Raw genomic sequence first — 17,252 nt, forward strand, 5'->3', positions numbered from 1 at the left:
TATCTAAGTATTGCTGCCCCTGACTTTTTCACTTCCATTTGTATGGTAAATATTTTTCCATCCTTTCACTTTCAGTCTGTATGCATCTTTAGGTCTGAGTTAAGTCTCTTCAAGGCAGCACATAGATGCATCTTGTTTTTTTGGATCCATTCTTCCACTCTGTGTATTTTGATTGGAGAATTTAGGGCACTTACATCTAAAGTAGTTAGTGATAGATATGTAGTTATTGCCATTTTTAAAATTTGCTTTTGGGTTGTTTTTGTAGTTCTTTGTTCCTTTCTTCTTCTCTTGCTCTTTTTCTTTGTGATTGATGAGTAGTGTTTTGTTTGGCTTTCTTTCTCTTTATTTTTTTGTGTATCTATTATTTTTTGTGTTCTGTGTTTGTGGTTACCATGAGGTTCATAACATACATTAAGTTCAAATACATTCTAAAAGAAAGAAAGAAGAAAGAAAGAAAGAAAGAGAAAGAGGAAGAAAGAAAGAAAAGAAAACAGAAAAAGAAAAAATCTTTTTCTCTTATTCTTTTTCCTCTTCTCTTTTACTCCTTTCTCCACATTTTATGTATATGCTCTTATATTTTACACCTTTTCTTCATATTTTTCTTATGTCTAATTATAGCCATTTGTTTTCCATCTAAAGAAGTCCCTTTAACATTTCTTGTAAGGTTGGTTTAGTGGTAATAAATTCCTTCATCTTTTGTTTATCTGGGAAACTCTTTATCTCTCCTTCAAATCTGAATGACAATCCTGCCAGGTATTTTTGCTTGTAAGTATTTTTCTTTTAGCACTTTGTGTATATCATGCCACACCCAGACTGGGTTGCAAAATTCCTGCTGAAAAATAAGCTACTAGTCTTACAGGCTTTTCCCCTGTAGGTAATATTTTGTTCCTCTCTTGCTGCTTTTAAGATTCTTTCTTTTTCTTTAATCTTTGACATTTTAATTATTATGTGCTGTGGTATAGAACTCCTTGGGCTTATCTTATTTGGAACTCTCTGGGCTTCTTGGACTTGGATGTCTGTTTTTTTCTTTAGGGTAGGGAATCTTTCAGTTATTATTCCTTCAAATAACTTTTCTACACTTTTCTCTATCTCTTCTTCTTGATCCCTACAATGTGATTTTTTTTTTTTTTTTGCTTGATGTTGCCCAAAAGATTTCTTAATCTGTCCTTATTTTTTAAAATTATTTTCTCTGTTTCCTGTTCAGGTTGCATGCGTCCATTACCCTGTCTTTCAGATCACTGATACATTCTTCTGCATCCTCTAATCTAGTGTTGATTCCCTCTGGTGTGATTTTTATTTCAGTTACTGTATTCTTCAACTCTGATTGATTCTTTTTAATATTTTCTAGCTCTTTATAGAATGTCTCACTGAGTTCTTCCATTCTTTTCTCTTTTTCTCCCAGTATCTTTACTCTCATTACTTTAAATTCTTTTTTTTTTTTAAGATTTTATTTATTTATTTGAGAGAGAGAGATAGTGAGAGAAAGCACGAGCAGGGAGGAGAGGGAAAAGCAAGCTCCCAGCTGAGCAGGGAGCCCAACACAAGGCTCAATCCCAAGACCCTGAGATCATGACCTGAGCTGAAGGCAGACACTTAATGGACTGAGCCACCCAGGTGCCCCTACTTTAAATTCTTCAACAGACATATTGTTTATCTCTGTTTCATTTAATTCTTTTTCTGAGATTTTTTTTTCTTGTTCTTTCTTTTGGAGCATATTCCTCTGTCTCCCTATTCTCTTTGACTTTCTGTGTTTGTTTCTACAGATTAAGTGAAATAGCTACTTTTCCTAAAGTTGAAGGGGGTGTTCTGGCATGTGGGTGGCCCCCTATGCAGACTGTGTGTGCTTGGTGACTTTTGCTGGCTGGTTGGAGTGATAGCTATATATGTTCATTACTCTCTTAAACCATGGCTTTTTATAGAAAGAATTAAAAAATTAAAAATAATAAAGTAAAAAAAGAGGAAAAGAAAAAAAAGGAGAAGAAAGAAAAGGACAAAACCAAAAAGAAAAAAAGAAAGAGAAAACAAGACAAATTTTAAAAAGTAAAGCAAAATAAAACAAAACAAAAAACACACACAACACTGCAGCTTGTTTTCTGTGCCCTAGCACCACAGCGCAACTGATTGAGCTTGTGGACCTGGGCTCACTGAGGTCACAAGCTCACTGTGAGCTGGACCTTGTTCTGGTCTGGGCTTTTAAGGTAGTGGGGAGAGAGCATTCCCACAGTTCCTTGGCCCTTTTATTTATTTATTTTTTATTTCAAAAAATGTTTTTTGAGATTTTATTTATTTATTTGAGAGAGAGAGAGAGAGCACAAGCAGGGGGAGGCGCAAAGGGAGAAGGACAAGCACACTTCCCGCTGAGCACAGAGCCCAATGTGGGGCTCAATTCCAGGACTCTGAGATTATGACCTGAGCTGAAGTCAGATGCTTAACTTACTTAGCCACCCAGGTGCCTCTCCTTGGCCCTTTTAAACCACAGCTTTTTTTTTTTTTTTTCTGTGCCCCTGCACAACCAGGGCTTGTGTGGGCTTGAGGATCCTGGACTTGTTGAGGTCATTATCTCCCTATGATGACCCACCTCCCCAGTTATGGCATTGGACCCATCTCTTATGGCATCCAGACCCTACTCCAGCCTGGGCTTTTAAGGGGTGGGGGGGGAGAGTGTTCCTTAAGTCCCTCAGCCCTTTTAAACTGCAGCTTTTTTTCTATGTCCCAATGTGGCTAGGACCAGTGTGGGCTTGTGAACTCTACACTTGCTGAGCTCACAAGCTTTCTATAATGATCTGACCAGCAGTTATGGCATTGGGACCCACTAACTATGGCATCCAAACCTGCCCCTTAGGGTTTCCAAGCCCTGCTCTAGTCTGAGCTTTTTAGGTTGAATGGGGGAGAGCATTCCCATAGCTCTGCAGCCTTTCAAATCCTTGCTTCATTTTCTGTGCCCCAGCACAAGTAGAGATGGTGTGGGTTTGTGGACCCTGGGCTTGCTGAAGTTGCAAGCTTACTGAAACAACTGGACTTGCCCAATGTGGTGTCCAGACCCTGCTCAGGTCGAAGCTTTTAAGGTGGGGTGGGAATGTAAATCATGTCATTCTCCAATCCCTCTGACCTGGTGGGCCTTCCTGCAGCTCCTCTGCCATTTGGCAAAGTTCTAGTATTGTCTCTTTTATATGCTAGTTGCTTTTGTTTATTTTTTTTTAAAGATTTTATTTATTTATTTATTCATGAGAGGCAGAGGGAGAAGCAGGCTTCCCGCGGAGCAGGGAGCCCGATGTGGGGCTCGATCCCAGGACCCTGGGATCATGACCTGAGCCGAAGGCAGATGCCCAACCATCTGAGCCACCCAGGCGCCCTGCTAGTTGCTTTTAAACCATGGCTTTTGTTTCTATGCCCAAGGACAGAGGGATCTGTTTCTGGTCCCTCAGTCTATCCCTCTCCACTGCCATTTGCAGTGTCAGGGGTGGGGGTTCCCTTTGTTCCTGTATCTCTGTCTCTTGCTGTTCTCTTGTCATTCTCTCTATCTTTGGTTGTTTAGTAGCTGTTCAGTCAGCCCTCAGTTCTTTTTCAGGAGGAATTATTCTATTAATAGGTGTAGTTTGGTGTGTTCTGTGGAGGAGGAAAGTTCAGTGTTTTCCTACATTGTCATCCTGAACCAGAACTACTTCTCTCTGTTTTTCTAAGAGTGATCTGTCTCTAGTGTTCCTTCTCTCTGCTGTTCTCTCACAATTGGGAGGAAGGTTCAGCTGAAGATTAGACAGTTAATCTGCTCTTTAAGTTGGCCCCTTTTGTTGTCTCCTTTGTGGAGCACAGGTACCGTTGCTGACATCTGAGTGTCTTCTTTCCTTTTGATTTTGGTCCAGGCATTTGTTTTTCTAACATACTCCTCTGATTTTTTTGTTAGAGAGACTCCAGTAGTGAGATTTGAAGACATCCATGTCTGGATTTACCAAAAACATCTCATATTCTTGCAAATTTTAATTACCTTCACCTTCCTAAATGGGATAACCATCTCAGAGGTACTTTGTCATATAGACAACATCTAATCTAGGTTCAGAATTCTATCATTATCCTTCTTGGAGTTTCTTTAGTCTGTCTCCTCTAATTTGTTCTTTTGGGGTCATAGTACATAGATGTCTTGAACATGTGCCTATGGGGGGAGTAGTATGCCGAGAAACTGGCTCTCTAGAAAACAAAGGTCCAAATTTTTAGTGTTTGCCCATTTTCCAGGTATAAATACTCCCACCATGGCTGATTTCAGGCTACTAAGAGAGTGTCACTAAATGCAGATTTTGGGGGGGAAATCTCACAGGCTGGGTCAGCTGCTCTGGTGCAGCACTGTTTCCGGAAACTGTAATACCAGCCTTCCAGTCTACAATCATAGAGCCACACTGAAACTAACCCAGTCGTGTTCTGAACTTTTTTTTTTTTTTTAAAGATTTTATTTATTTATTTGACAGAGAGAGGTAGAGGCACAGCGAGAGAGGGAACACAAGCAGGGGGAGTAGGAAAGAGAGAAGCAGGCTTCCCACCAAGCAGGGAGCCCGATGCGGGGCTCGATCCCAGGACCCTGGGATCATGACCGGAGCTGAAGGCAGTCGCTTAACCAACTGAACCACCCAGGTGCCCCTCGTGTTCTGAACTTTTGACACTGATCTCTGAGTCTCTGTTGCTCAAGCATAACGCCAGCTACTGAATCTCTTCCTAGAACAATCAGGATTTTCCAGTCATGGTTTCCCTATTGCACACATTAAGAAATCTGGAAGAGCATGTATCTCAATAGCTTCCTAGGTCCCATTTCCCTTAGGAAGTCACTCTGGTCTGTTCTCAGTTCTTGACCCTCTTTGTTTGGCCTTAATGTATCGGGCCTTCATAAGCCCTATCTAATGTGGAAACAACTAAAGCAAGCATAACACTGCGACTGTTTTTAGGCACAGCCCTTGAATATACTAAATGCTTAAAAATGCTAACTTCTATCATTAGTTTTTGTATAATTATTTTATTCTGCACTTCGAGTCTACCATTTTAGAGGACAATATGTGGTATCTCCTAAAATCTTTCCTTTCAAAGGAAGCAGCCTATCAGCTTTAGTCTATCCTTTTGTTTTGTTTTGTTTTGTTCTGTTTTGTTTTGACCCTAAGTCCTAAGGGTTCTCTTCGGTGGACCATAACCATGAATTTACTGTCTGTAGCTGGCTCTTTTCCTCCAATAAATTTTTTTAAATGTGTTTTTATTTGTTTTGACATTCATTGAAAATAATCTTGCAAGTTGTTTTGGGGCAAAACATTTTGTTACCAGATGATACTCAATCTTTTGGGTATTTTGAGGGTTTTTCTGTCATCTTACTCTGCCTGTCTTTCCATGTTTTGAAAGATAATTTTTAACAGGTGACAGTTTATGGCATTTGACTGGTAGTATTTACTGCTTGTACATGAAGCTCCTCAAAAGAGCAAAATTTTAAAGCTGTATTATCTCAAAATTGATAGAGCTAGTTGAACTTTAAACAACAAAAATATGTACCTTTTTTCTTACAATATTATTGTTTTCCTGTATTATACATGCCTATCATTTTAATCCACAACATGCATTTTTTCCCTGGGCTTGTAGTAAGGGGCTTCATAAACAATCACTAGGATTCTTGTATGTTATTGACTTTCTCTATTTTAATTTAAAATGATTTCCCAACTAATACCCACATATTGCTGCCATATGTCTTTTTCTCTAATATTTAACTATTTCTTTTGTTTCCTCACTCTCATGAGGGTACTAAAGGTAATGTTATTGTGATGATTATTACTTTGGAGCTCATTCACAGTAATCTCTTTTACTACTTCCTATGCACTAAAATACACAAAATGCAATAGATGGATGTTTCCGTCTTGAGAAGTTTTAACTACTTTTTCCAGGAAATAGATCCCAGTCCTCTCTAAACTTTCCAGTGCTAAATCATATACTTATCAATTTATTCGGGGGTAATTAAAATCACTGATCTCTTTGTGTTTTTGTCTGAAATGTGGTTTAACAATTTTACCTCAGATTCAGTAGAATTAATCCTGTTTTTCCCAAAGCTGGTGAAATCAAATCATCTGTGAGCTTTTTAGAAATGCAAAATACCCCTATTATACTGACTGAGACTCTTGAGTCTTCAAGTAATTCTGGTATACAACATGTTTAAAAACAACTTGTTTAATGTATAAATCAGTTCACCTTTTTAATTATTCACTCAATACCATTTTAACCTCTTAGTATATAAAAGGAGATATAGTGTACAGTCAGAAAAAGCAGATTAATATAACAACATACAAATAAATAACCACATAACAAGCCACCATAACATAAATAAAATGAGAGTTCCAAGGGGGGAATATTCTGGGGGCCATAAAGATGAGAAGGCTTTGTTGGGTTGGTGAAGTTCTAATGGGTAGCCACCTGATGAAAAGTGCCTCCAGATAGAGGAAATTTGTGGAAGCCACAAAACAAAAGCCATTTTGAAAATGGCTGAGACAAAACCCACGTAGAGAATGTTCTGAACTTAAGCCTAAGGAGTATTTTTATATTTTTATTATATGACTGTGAAAATAAAACCCCAAGAAATTCCCTTTTCTAATATGACTTTTGCCCTGAAGATGTTTCTGATACTTCTCAACACAGAATTACATTTCCCTGGACTTCTGTTGTCTGTCCTCCCTAAAGTGCTTGCAGGTTATAATTACCACATTCTTCTGATTATCCTCTTGTCTTCAATTATTTCTGCCAATTTTACCAAAGCCCTGATTACTAAATCATTCATTTTACTTCCTTCATTATTTAGTTATCTAGCTTTGGTATAGACAAATGTGTGCAACATTCCTTGGATTAATTGAGCCTCATAATATCTTGATAGTGGACTGTGATGGAGATGGTCAGCTGGTCCATCAGAGATCCTGGCTCCTTCCCAAGGTATAGAATTATGACTGTCCAACCCCACTGGCACCCAAGGGAATCATGTGACACTTCCAGACCTGTCCCATAAAAGGCTCTTATGTGAGCTTCGTTCTCTCTTTTCCCTCATTTCCCTGCTGGATTTCCATATTCTGGATGACTAAGCCACTTGCCACAAGATGATGGAGCCTTTCTCAGCCTGGGTTCCCAAAGGACTTCATAAAACAGGCCTCCTTCCATATCCTCCTCAGCCAAAAATTGGATCCAGAGATAATACAAACAAGATTGAGATTTTATGGTTAGCTATTACAAAAACTAGCATTACCATAACTTGTACAAGAATCCAGTATTTTTTTTTTAAGATTTTATTTATTTATTTGACAGAGAGAGAGAGCACATGAGAGGGGGGAGGGTCAGAGGGAGAAGCAGACTCCCTGCCAAGCAGGGAGCTCGACGCAGGACTCGATCCCGGGACTCCAGGATCATGACCTGAGCCGAAGGCAGTCGCTTAACCAACTGAGCCACCCAGGCGCTCAATCCAGTATTTTTTAAATGAGTGAATTAAAGGATAGGATTTTCAGTTAATATAGGCACAGGTTTTATCTTCACTTATATCTATGTAATATTTCTGTATTTTTTAGGTGGTCACAACTCTTTTCTGTGAGCATGGGGCATATAGATCTGTCAGGTTCCAAGAACAGAAAAAAAATGTATACCTGGTGGCAATCAGGAGGATAACTAACAATAGTGTATTTTTTTTTATTTCGATACCACTGAATGCTTCTCCTATTCATCAGTTGAAGGAAATCTTAATACAAATAACCCCACATTGTTCAACAGTTTTATTTTAATTTTACTTCTTTGTATAGCTAGGACTTAGGAATCTAATTCATTATTAGAAGTCAAGTAATCAAATGTTAGGAGTCTAAATTATCCCTAAAGGGACAGAGAGATCTGGATTTTATAGGTTACAAAGGATTTAGTAGCAGAACTAGGACTCAGAATCTGTATTTCCAGATTCCCAAGTTCGTACAGTTTTCACTATTCCATTTTGGTTATCTGCTTCAAGAAAAACAAAGAAGAGAGAAGTTTTCCTTTCCAAACACTAATGTCTGCATTTTGTATTGGGTTCCAAATTTCTTTTAAAACTATGGCCCAGTGTAACTTTATTTTCCTCTGATGAGAGTCAAAGAAAACATGAGTTTACAATCTGAAGAGAAAGAATAGATGGTGTCTCTGATTTAGCAATTCACATCTCTGCTCTGGTGCAACAGGTTACCTAGGAGAATGGTAGACTGATGTAGAATCAAATCAGTAAGTGTATGGAGTAGATATAAAGGTCTTTTGAGCTGGATTGCTGTGCAATGAATCCAAGGTACTGATACTGGGTATTTAAAATGGGAACATAAAGAATACTAAGATGTTGGACATGCATTCAAGGGGAAGAAAAGGAAGCTTAAGGGATATATATTTTGACTCAGTATTAAAGAAGAACTTTCTAGCTGTCAAAGCTATCAAGAGATAGAATATCTGATTTTCTTCCTGAGATAGTGGAAGAAATCATTGACTGTGACATCTTGGTCAGGTGATTTAAATCTACCATAGGGTAGAGGTGATTTAAATGGTACGTGAGGGGGGCGCCTGGGTGGCTCAGTTGGTTAAGCGACTGCCTTCGGCTCAGGTCATGATCCTGGAGTCCCGGGATCGAGTCCCGCATCGGGCTCCCTGCTCGGCAGGGAGTCTGCTTCTCCCTCTGACCCTCCTCTCTCTCATGCTCTCTGTCTCTCATTCTCTCTCTCTCAAATAAATAAATAAAATCTTTAAAAAAATAAATAAATAAATAAATAAATAAATAAATAAATAAATAAATGGTACGTGAGGGATCAGACTCAGTGACATTTTTTCCCACAATAATCTTTGCAGACCCTTTCTAGCGTGAGATTCTGAGATATACATGTAAAGTTTGCCATTTAATGCTATAAACTACTAATGATACATTATTGGTCAGATTTTCTTCTTTTTCTTAACATATCATCTTCTCTCTAGTAATACATGCTTTTTCTAAGAATTTGAAAATTCAAAAAAAAGGTTGGAAAAAGGTAAAAATTGTACTGCAGTTTCACCATCTATATAATCAGGTTTCATTGCTGCAAATACAGAATAGACTCCAGTTAGTTTATAGAGAGAAAGAATTCATCTGAAAACATGAAGGAGGGCTGACTTTTCTATCAGACATAATGGGCACAGTGCCAATGACCTTCAGGGCTTTTAGGGGGCCAAATGTTTTAATTTCTTTTAAAAACTGAAGAAAAAAAGAAATTCTACTTTGAAAAAAATTTACTACATAAAATTATATTTATCTTTATAGCAAAGTACTCGTAAGTTATAATTATATAATATATATAAGCTATATATAAGTCATTAGCTGTAATTATATATACACACACTTCCCTGTGTGTGTGTGTCTGTGCGCGCACGTGCTCCTGAACATGCACGCACAAAAAAAGAAGGACTGATGAAGGCAAAAGTGTGTAGGGGCCATTAAAGCCTTGGGGCTCCTGGGTGGCTTAGCTGGTTAAACCTCTGACTCTTGGTTTCGGCTCATGTCATGATCTCAGGGTCATGAGATAGAGCCCCGCATGGGGCTTCTGTGCTCAGTGTGAAGTCTGCTTAAGATTCTCTCCCTCTGCCCTTCCCACCCTCAAATAAATAAAGGAAATCTTTAAAAATAAAGTCTTAATGAACAGAGGCTCAGGCTTGAGGGTGCCTGCTCAGGAGCTCTGAGGCCAGCCAAACAAATGAGCACCACTCCAGAACAAACCTCCAGTTACTGCCTCTGGCATAGCCTCCCTCACTCACATAGCTGATGGGAGCCTGGGGGTAGATCCTCTGGCCCCACTGCCTCGGAGAGCAGAAAGGTCAGCTCTCAGAATGGATCTCCAGGTTCTGTGGATCATGTGCTTCTGAATTCAAGCTTTGTACAACAGTATCTTATCAGCAAAGCCTAGGTCACACGCTTCCACCCTAGCTTATACCACTTTAGGGATAATTTAGACATGTAAGGAATACTGGCATCCATCCTGGTCATGTATAAACTTTTAAGGCGGGGCATTTCCCAAATATAGGAGATGTGTTCCAAAGGTTCTGAACAGCCAAATTCACCGTGCAAAAACTCCTGCCAATACATTGATATGTTAGCATCTAGACTTTCTGGTAGGCATAAGTTTTGTTTTTACTTAATAGTTCAAATGAAAGCTATAGCTTCAATTACTAAATACTTATTGTATGATTGATACTGTTGACACCATTTGAATTATCTAATTTGATTTTTAATTAAAAATAACAGCACTTTGAGATAGGCACTATTGTTACTTTTCCATTTTATAAATGAGGAACTGAAGCTTAAAGAGGCTGAGTAACTTGTTGATAGAGATAGTTAAGGATTAGGGAAAATGGAATTTTATGCTTAGTGTTACCTGCTACAATACACCTGTTATGTACAAAACATACAACTGTAAATCCTGCTTTTTACATTTAACATTTTGGTATAAGCCTCCGTAAGCCTGAATTTTAAACTTCTTTTTAAAGGTTATATAATATCCCAACAAATTAATACTACACAACATTTTTGAAGACTTCTCTTTCTGAATATTTAGGCTGTTTGTACATTTTTCCTTTTGAGTCATATTGTAGTAATTCTTTGTATATACATTTTTTTTCTTTTTTAGGATTACTTCCTTGGAATAGAAACACATATTTAGAACTACTAGATCAAATAGTCTGAGAGCATTTTTTGAGAAGCTGGCACCACACTTTTATTTACTTTAATGATGAAGAAACAGGCTCATTAATTCTTCTGTTCAACATTTATTACATTTATTGTATGTCTTCTAAGTACTTGGCATGGTACCTGTAATACCATGATGAATATTTGATAGTCACTTATTAAAAGGGTATTACAGTTTACTGGTGTTAAAATAGGGTGTGCCCTAAATGAGCATCTTGTGTTAATTATATATGTTGAGAATGCTTCCTAGATTTTTGGGACAGGCTGGGAATACCTCTGGAGCTCTTAGGAGTTGAAAAGTGCATTCAAAGAAATTTCAAAATGGCGCTAAGCATGAAAGTTTTTTCTCTTTTGCCGATTTGTTAGATGAAATATTGTCAACCATTGTTTTAATGGTTATTTCCTCGAGCATTAATGAGGTTGAACGTTTTTCCATATGTTCATTAATGACTTGTTTCTTCATTGTGAAGTATCCTTTGATGTTTTGGTATTCAGTATATATATAAAATAAATTTTGGTGCATTGGAACTGTTGCAAATAATTTTGGATCTGCTTTGCTTTTTGTTTTTTGTTTTGTTTTGTTTTTTAATGTAGGGAAGTTTTTTACATAGTTCAATCTACCAGGCATTTTCTTTCTAACTTCTTTTAGCACTTACAAGCTTCAGAAGTACAACTGACCTCTTCAAAAAGACATATATTCAGTTCCATTTTTATTTATTTTTTATGTTGCATTTTATTTGTATTTAATTTCATGATACATCTGGAATTTATATCTCTGTCTAATTGGCACATACTTGATTTTATTCCAGAAAGTTAGGCAATTATCTCAGTACTATGAAAAAAAAATCCTTTCCTCCTCATTAATTTTTGATGTTTTTATCATACACTGAATTTAGGTTTCCATCACATATGCATCCATAGAGTCCTATGCCCATTTGTCTCAATTTCTACCATAATGAAAACAGTTACTAATTTTTCTCCATCAAACTTTCTGAGGGCAGGAATTGTGTTGTCCCTTTAAGGGACATATTGCTTGGTATATGACAGGCATTAAATATTTGTTGAATGACGACATAAAATAGGATGCTTCTGGAATTACCTATATTTTCACACTAATTTGTACATAATTTCTAAGCCAGTTCTGCTTGTGTTAAATGTGTCACAACAATGTATTTTATCAGTAGAGCAAAACTTCCCTTTAATATTCAAGTTCAGAATTTTTGTTATGATCCATGGCTCTTTCTTCAAATGAACTTTAGAAAGTTTTAACAGGTTCCAAAATTACTCCCATTAGAATTTTGATTGGAATTATGCTAAAAATATAAATTAATTTTGGAATAAGTGATATTTATTTTGTAAATACTTTCCTATTCATGCATTTGTTATAGTTCCTTATTTCTCTTTACAGCTTTTTATAATTTTCTTTACCTAATTATTCAAAGTAGCTTATTGATTTTACTGTTACTGCTATAGTGGTTCAAGATTACTGATGCTATCAGGAGTTGCATTCATTTATTTATTTATTTATTTATTTATTTATTTATTTTTTTAAAGATTTTATTTATTTGACAGAGAGAGAGACAGCGAGAGCAGGAACAGAAGCAGGGGGAGTGGGAGAGGGAGAAGCAGGCTTCCCGCTGAGCAGGGAGGCCGATGCGGGGCTTGACCCCAGGACCCTGGGACCATGACCTGAGCCGAAGGCAGACGCTTAACCATCTGAGCCACCCAGGTGCCCCAGGTGCATTCATTTATTTTGAAAACTTTACTTTCCGTTTATTGCTATTATATGGAAAGTTATTGTTACAAATTTACCTCACATCCTGAGACTCTTCTTGAATCATTTTATTAATTTTAATGGAATTTTTTGTAGTTTTTTAGTTAATGTGAAGATCATGTTGAGAATAATCTCATTGTCAGCTAAATTTTACTTTGCCTTTACAATGAGGGATGGGAATTGGGGAACTAAAGTAAGATTTTGAAAACCTGCTTTTGGAGGTAGAATTAAATTTCACATCTATTCTAGAGACAGTTAATTATTTTAGATTCTAATAGCTATATGTATATCATATGTGAGGCAAGCTTTTTTTTTTTAGATGTTTTTGAGATTTAATATCAGAGCAGTGCATAGTTATATTGTAATCTGGAAGACTCACTTTTGGACAGAACAGTGGATTGAAAAGTTTCTCAAATGTTTGATTCTCTGCATTGGTACTTATTAGTGGTTATATTCTACATATATTTAGATATTTGGACTATTAGTTTCTATTGATACCACAAGCCAACACACATAAAGCTAGAAAAACAAAAAAAGGCAAGACAATTTAAAGGGTTGAATTTCTGGATCAACAAAATCAGTAGGTTATATGTTGTACATGTCTAGATTGATTTAATGAAACCTGGTAGTAATCTCCTTTTTTACTCCCCACAAAAAGAAATCACCAGGTCCACTTTTCCTCTTGAATATCTATGAAATCTACCCCTCCCTATCCTTACCACCACTGCTTTAAATTAGGTCTTGGTCATCTCTTGCTAAAGCTTTGTAATAGCCCCCAAATTAATTTCTCTAATGTCTTACTCCTCCAGGCTATATTTCTCATAGCTACTCACTATTCTGTCTAAAAGACAAACTTGATCATCTTATTTCCTTGCATAAAATCTTTATAGTTTTGGGGTGCCTAGTTGGCTCAGTCATTTAAGCAGCCGGCTCTCGATTTTGGCTCAGTTGATCTCGGGGTCACGGGAAGTCTGTTTGGGATTCTCCCCCTCTCCCTCTGCCCCTCCCCACCCCATGCTCACTCATTCTCTCTCTAAAATGAGTCAATAATCTTTAAGAAAAAAAGATTATAGTTTCAACATCTCCTGGAAAGCAAGGTCTAATCCTTAACATGGCATACGAGGCCTTCCCAAAAAGGCAGCCTGGGCTAGTGGTTATGAGAATGAGTCCTAGAACCAGACTGCTTGGGTTTGAAGACAGGTTCTGCTCCTATTAGCTGTGTGGCCTTAACTAAATATTTACAACAGCCTACAAAATGGGTAGCTTTTATTAATATTATATCAGTTCTCCTTTACTTCCTGTACTTACTTTCTGACTACTTTGCAGTTACTCAAGGGCATTTTGCAGTTTTGTTTCTCTGTTTGTTTCTTAACTGCTGGATCTTTCAGGGTATGAATGTGTGTTTTTCAGAACTGATGAGGACCTTCATATCATACAATTTCCTGATAGACACAGCGTGCTCTCTCCCTGATCTTTTCTAAACTCCATTCTACTCAGCTCCTGCCTTCGGCATAATATCCCCAATCCTCTCACTGATTGGGGATCTTGACCTGGACTCACCCAGACTGTCTGGGAACAACAACAAGGCACCTCAAGCCCAGCTTTCTTTCATGGGGCAACATGGAAAAGGCAAATAGCTAGCTTTGAATTTAGCTATATGGCCGTCACACCAGGACACTGGGGTAGAAGGAGACAGGATGTGAAGGGTGAAAGTATCATTCAGGGCCACAAAGGGAATGGATAGAGGAACCAAAGAAGGCACCAATCTCAATAGCATAAGGTGGAGCCCAACAAAGACTATTCCAATTTTTGTAAAGATTTTATTTATTTGACAGAGTGGGAGAGAGCACAAGCAGGGGGGAGGGGCAGAGGGAGAAGCAGTCTCACCACTGTGCAGGGAGCCTGATGAGGGACTCGATCCCAGGACCCTGGGATCATGACGTGAGCCAAAGGCAGATGCTTAACCGACTGAGCCACCCAGGCATCCCTATTCCAATTTTCTTTTAATATTCCATATTTTAATTCTAGTCAGTAATGTTCAATTCAGCTTAACATCCAGAAGTTGTTCAAAGTAGAATTTTACATTTTCAACTTAAAAACAAACTTTTATGACCTAATTAAGGTATAATGATCTACTCGATCATGTATTGTGAAGGTGATGATAAGTGTTAAATAGGGCTTTTGATTGGCATTAACTCTGTGGGGTGTTCATTTAAAGTGACCATACACTTTGGTGAGTTTGGGTAAATACTGGTTCTTGCTACATGGTGAGAACTGACAAGGGATAACACCATAATGGAGACAAAACCAGTCTGAAAGACTCAGGCTCACATAACACAGTTGGTCCTTCTGCATCAGAAACTTTTATTCTTTGGACCTGCACAATTATCTGGTTTACATTTGATATATTTCATCATCACTGTGTGAGGTGTTGCCCTTGCTGTGTATGCTCTACTTGTATTTTTTAAAGTTATTTAAGGGATTGTTTGGACACTACAGGTCATAGGAGAGTATGTTGACCTCTGTACATCCACATTGCAAGGTAGACAGACTCATTACCTTGGCAGATGTAATGACACCTCAAAGTATCAAGAGGTGTGCAGTCTGTTCAAGTGATAAGAGCAAGACACTGTCATCCACTGTATGTACAACAGAGTACAATGCTTAGTCTTGGGTGGGTTAAAAGAAAGATAAGAGAACGGATTACAGTTTTGTTCAAGTATTAGAATAAAGCCACTACCTCATACACCTAATGGCAATGACTAATTGCAGCAAGGTACTTTTTGCAAAGTCTACCTGAATAAAGGCTTAACTATAGCGAACTTAGGACTTTTCTCTGTAACTGGTAAATTATTTTTATCTTTTGTGTTTAGAAATCAGCAGATGGTTTTCATTTCCTTTCGTAGCAACTGAATGACTAGCTTCATGCTTTCTCCTATTCTGAAACTATTTTTTCTGGCACTTATCTTAAAAGCAACTCTGGTTCTAGCAAGCTAAAAAAAATTAGATATCTTAAAAAAAATTGTGATAAAGTGTTTTATTTTCCCCAAATTAAGCAACACCTGGTGTGATTTAAAGCTGACTCTGTAGTTTTCAGCCCCCATATTAAAAATCATTTAGAGGGGTGCCTGGGGGCTCAGTTGGATAAGTGTCTGTCTTTGGCTTAGGTCATGATCCCAGGACCCTGGGATCGAGCGCCGCATCAGGCTCTCTGCTAGGCAGGGTAGTCTGCTTCTCCCTCTCCCTCTGCCCCTGCTTGTGTTCTCTCTCTCATTCACTCTCTCTCTCAAATAAATAAGTATAATCTTTAAAAAATTTAAAAAAAGATAAAAACCATTTAGAATAGTGAGAGATATATGAGAATGTGAGTGAGAAAATCTTATGTCACATCTGCATTATTTACAAGGCTGGGGGAAAGTTTGTTTTGAATAAAGTATAATGGTTAAAGGACAACTTTAACAATAAAAATTATTGTTATTGCTCTCTTTTTGGCAGATAAAATGAAATCTTGGTAATTAATAATAAGTTTATAATTTGAAAATTATTCCTGATAATAAAATAAGAAAAAGCACCAAGTGGCATTTTTTTGGTATACTTTTACTGAATGACAGATAACTATAAATATTTAGATAAAGAACATGAAATAATTGGTAAAATATATAAAATGCCCAGTCTCTGGAACCAGAGCATTAGGTTCAAATTTAAATACTGACACTTAAACTAGTCATGGGACTTTGATTGAGTTGCCTCACCTTTCTTTGCCAATTTCTCTGTCCATGAAAGGTGGGTCATAATAGTACCTACCTTACAGGGTGTTATGTGGGGGGCTAGAGGGGGAGTCCCCAAGACCACCTTCAGGCTTGATGATTTGCTAGAACTCCCAGGATTCAGAAAAGCCATTACACTCCTAGTCATGATTTATTACAGTGAAAGGAAACAGATTATGATTAGCAAAAGGGAGGCAAAGTCCCTCTGCCAACTTCCAGGTGCTCCTTCCCAGCAGAATCCCATGGGGATGAGCTTCATTCTCCCAGAAACAATGTGTGACAATTTGTGTGAAGTGTGGTCCACCAGGGAAGAAGCTCAGCCGAGTTTTGGTCTCTCGAGTTTTAGTGGGGGGATCAGTCACTAAGCATGCAGCACCCGAAGATTAACCTCAGCTACTCAGCTTTTAGCCTCCCCCTTCCCCAAGCAAAAACAGGTGTTCACCATAAATGGATCTGGTCAAACTGAGAGCATAGGCCAAGGCACAGGCTACGAAAACTCTCTTATCAGGCAGACTATTTCAAGAGCTCAGAGGTTATTTTCCAGGAACTGGCCAAAGGCAGGCCTTCCACTGGAATGCGCAGGGTTAACCCTTGCCTAACCAGCGGTGATGAGGAATAAACGAGTTAATCCCCATAGAAGAATATAAACAAGAAATAGCTATGTCCCAGGATTTTGTGATGGTAAGCCCTCAAGTTTAGAATGATGGGCATTATGAACCTATGAAATATTTTAGCTAGGTCTGAATTAGTAAGAGAAGTTCCCGGTGAAACACCACATTCTAACATTTTGTCCTTTGTCCTTTACAGAGCTCTGAAGTCAGCAAAGCAATAATCAAAGAGCAGAGCTATTTGAGGACTACAACAGTAAAGCAGGTACAAGAATGATTCTCAGTAATTAACACATAATACTCATTTAGATTGATGAATAATTCAATCTTATAGTCCTTATTATTAAAAAAAAATTTAAAAAATGCTAATTCGGTGTCTTAGAAGATGTGTGACTGTA

At 37.8% G+C, this 17,252-nt stretch overlaps 1 protein-coding gene across 1 annotated transcript in view; it reads left to right on the forward strand.

Moving 5' to 3' along the window:
- INPP4B (inositol polyphosphate-4-phosphatase type II B) overlaps nucleotides 1-17,252 on the forward strand; it is a 543,837-nt gene that overhangs the window by 118,089 nt on the left and 408,496 nt on the right. The window contains exon 3 of the mRNA XM_035023009.1: nucleotides 17,054-17,119. The gene's annotated coding sequence lies outside the window, so the exon portion shown is untranslated. The remainder of the gene's footprint in view (nucleotides 1-17,053; nucleotides 17,120-17,252) is intronic.

The sequence above is a fragment of the Mirounga leonina genome, unplaced genomic scaffold (genome assembly GCF_011800145.1).
Source record: "Mirounga leonina isolate KUSES-001 unplaced genomic scaffold, KU_Mleo_1.0 Mir_176, whole genome shotgun sequence".
NCBI classification, from domain to species: Eukaryota; Metazoa; Chordata; class Mammalia; order Carnivora; family Phocidae; genus Mirounga; species Mirounga leonina.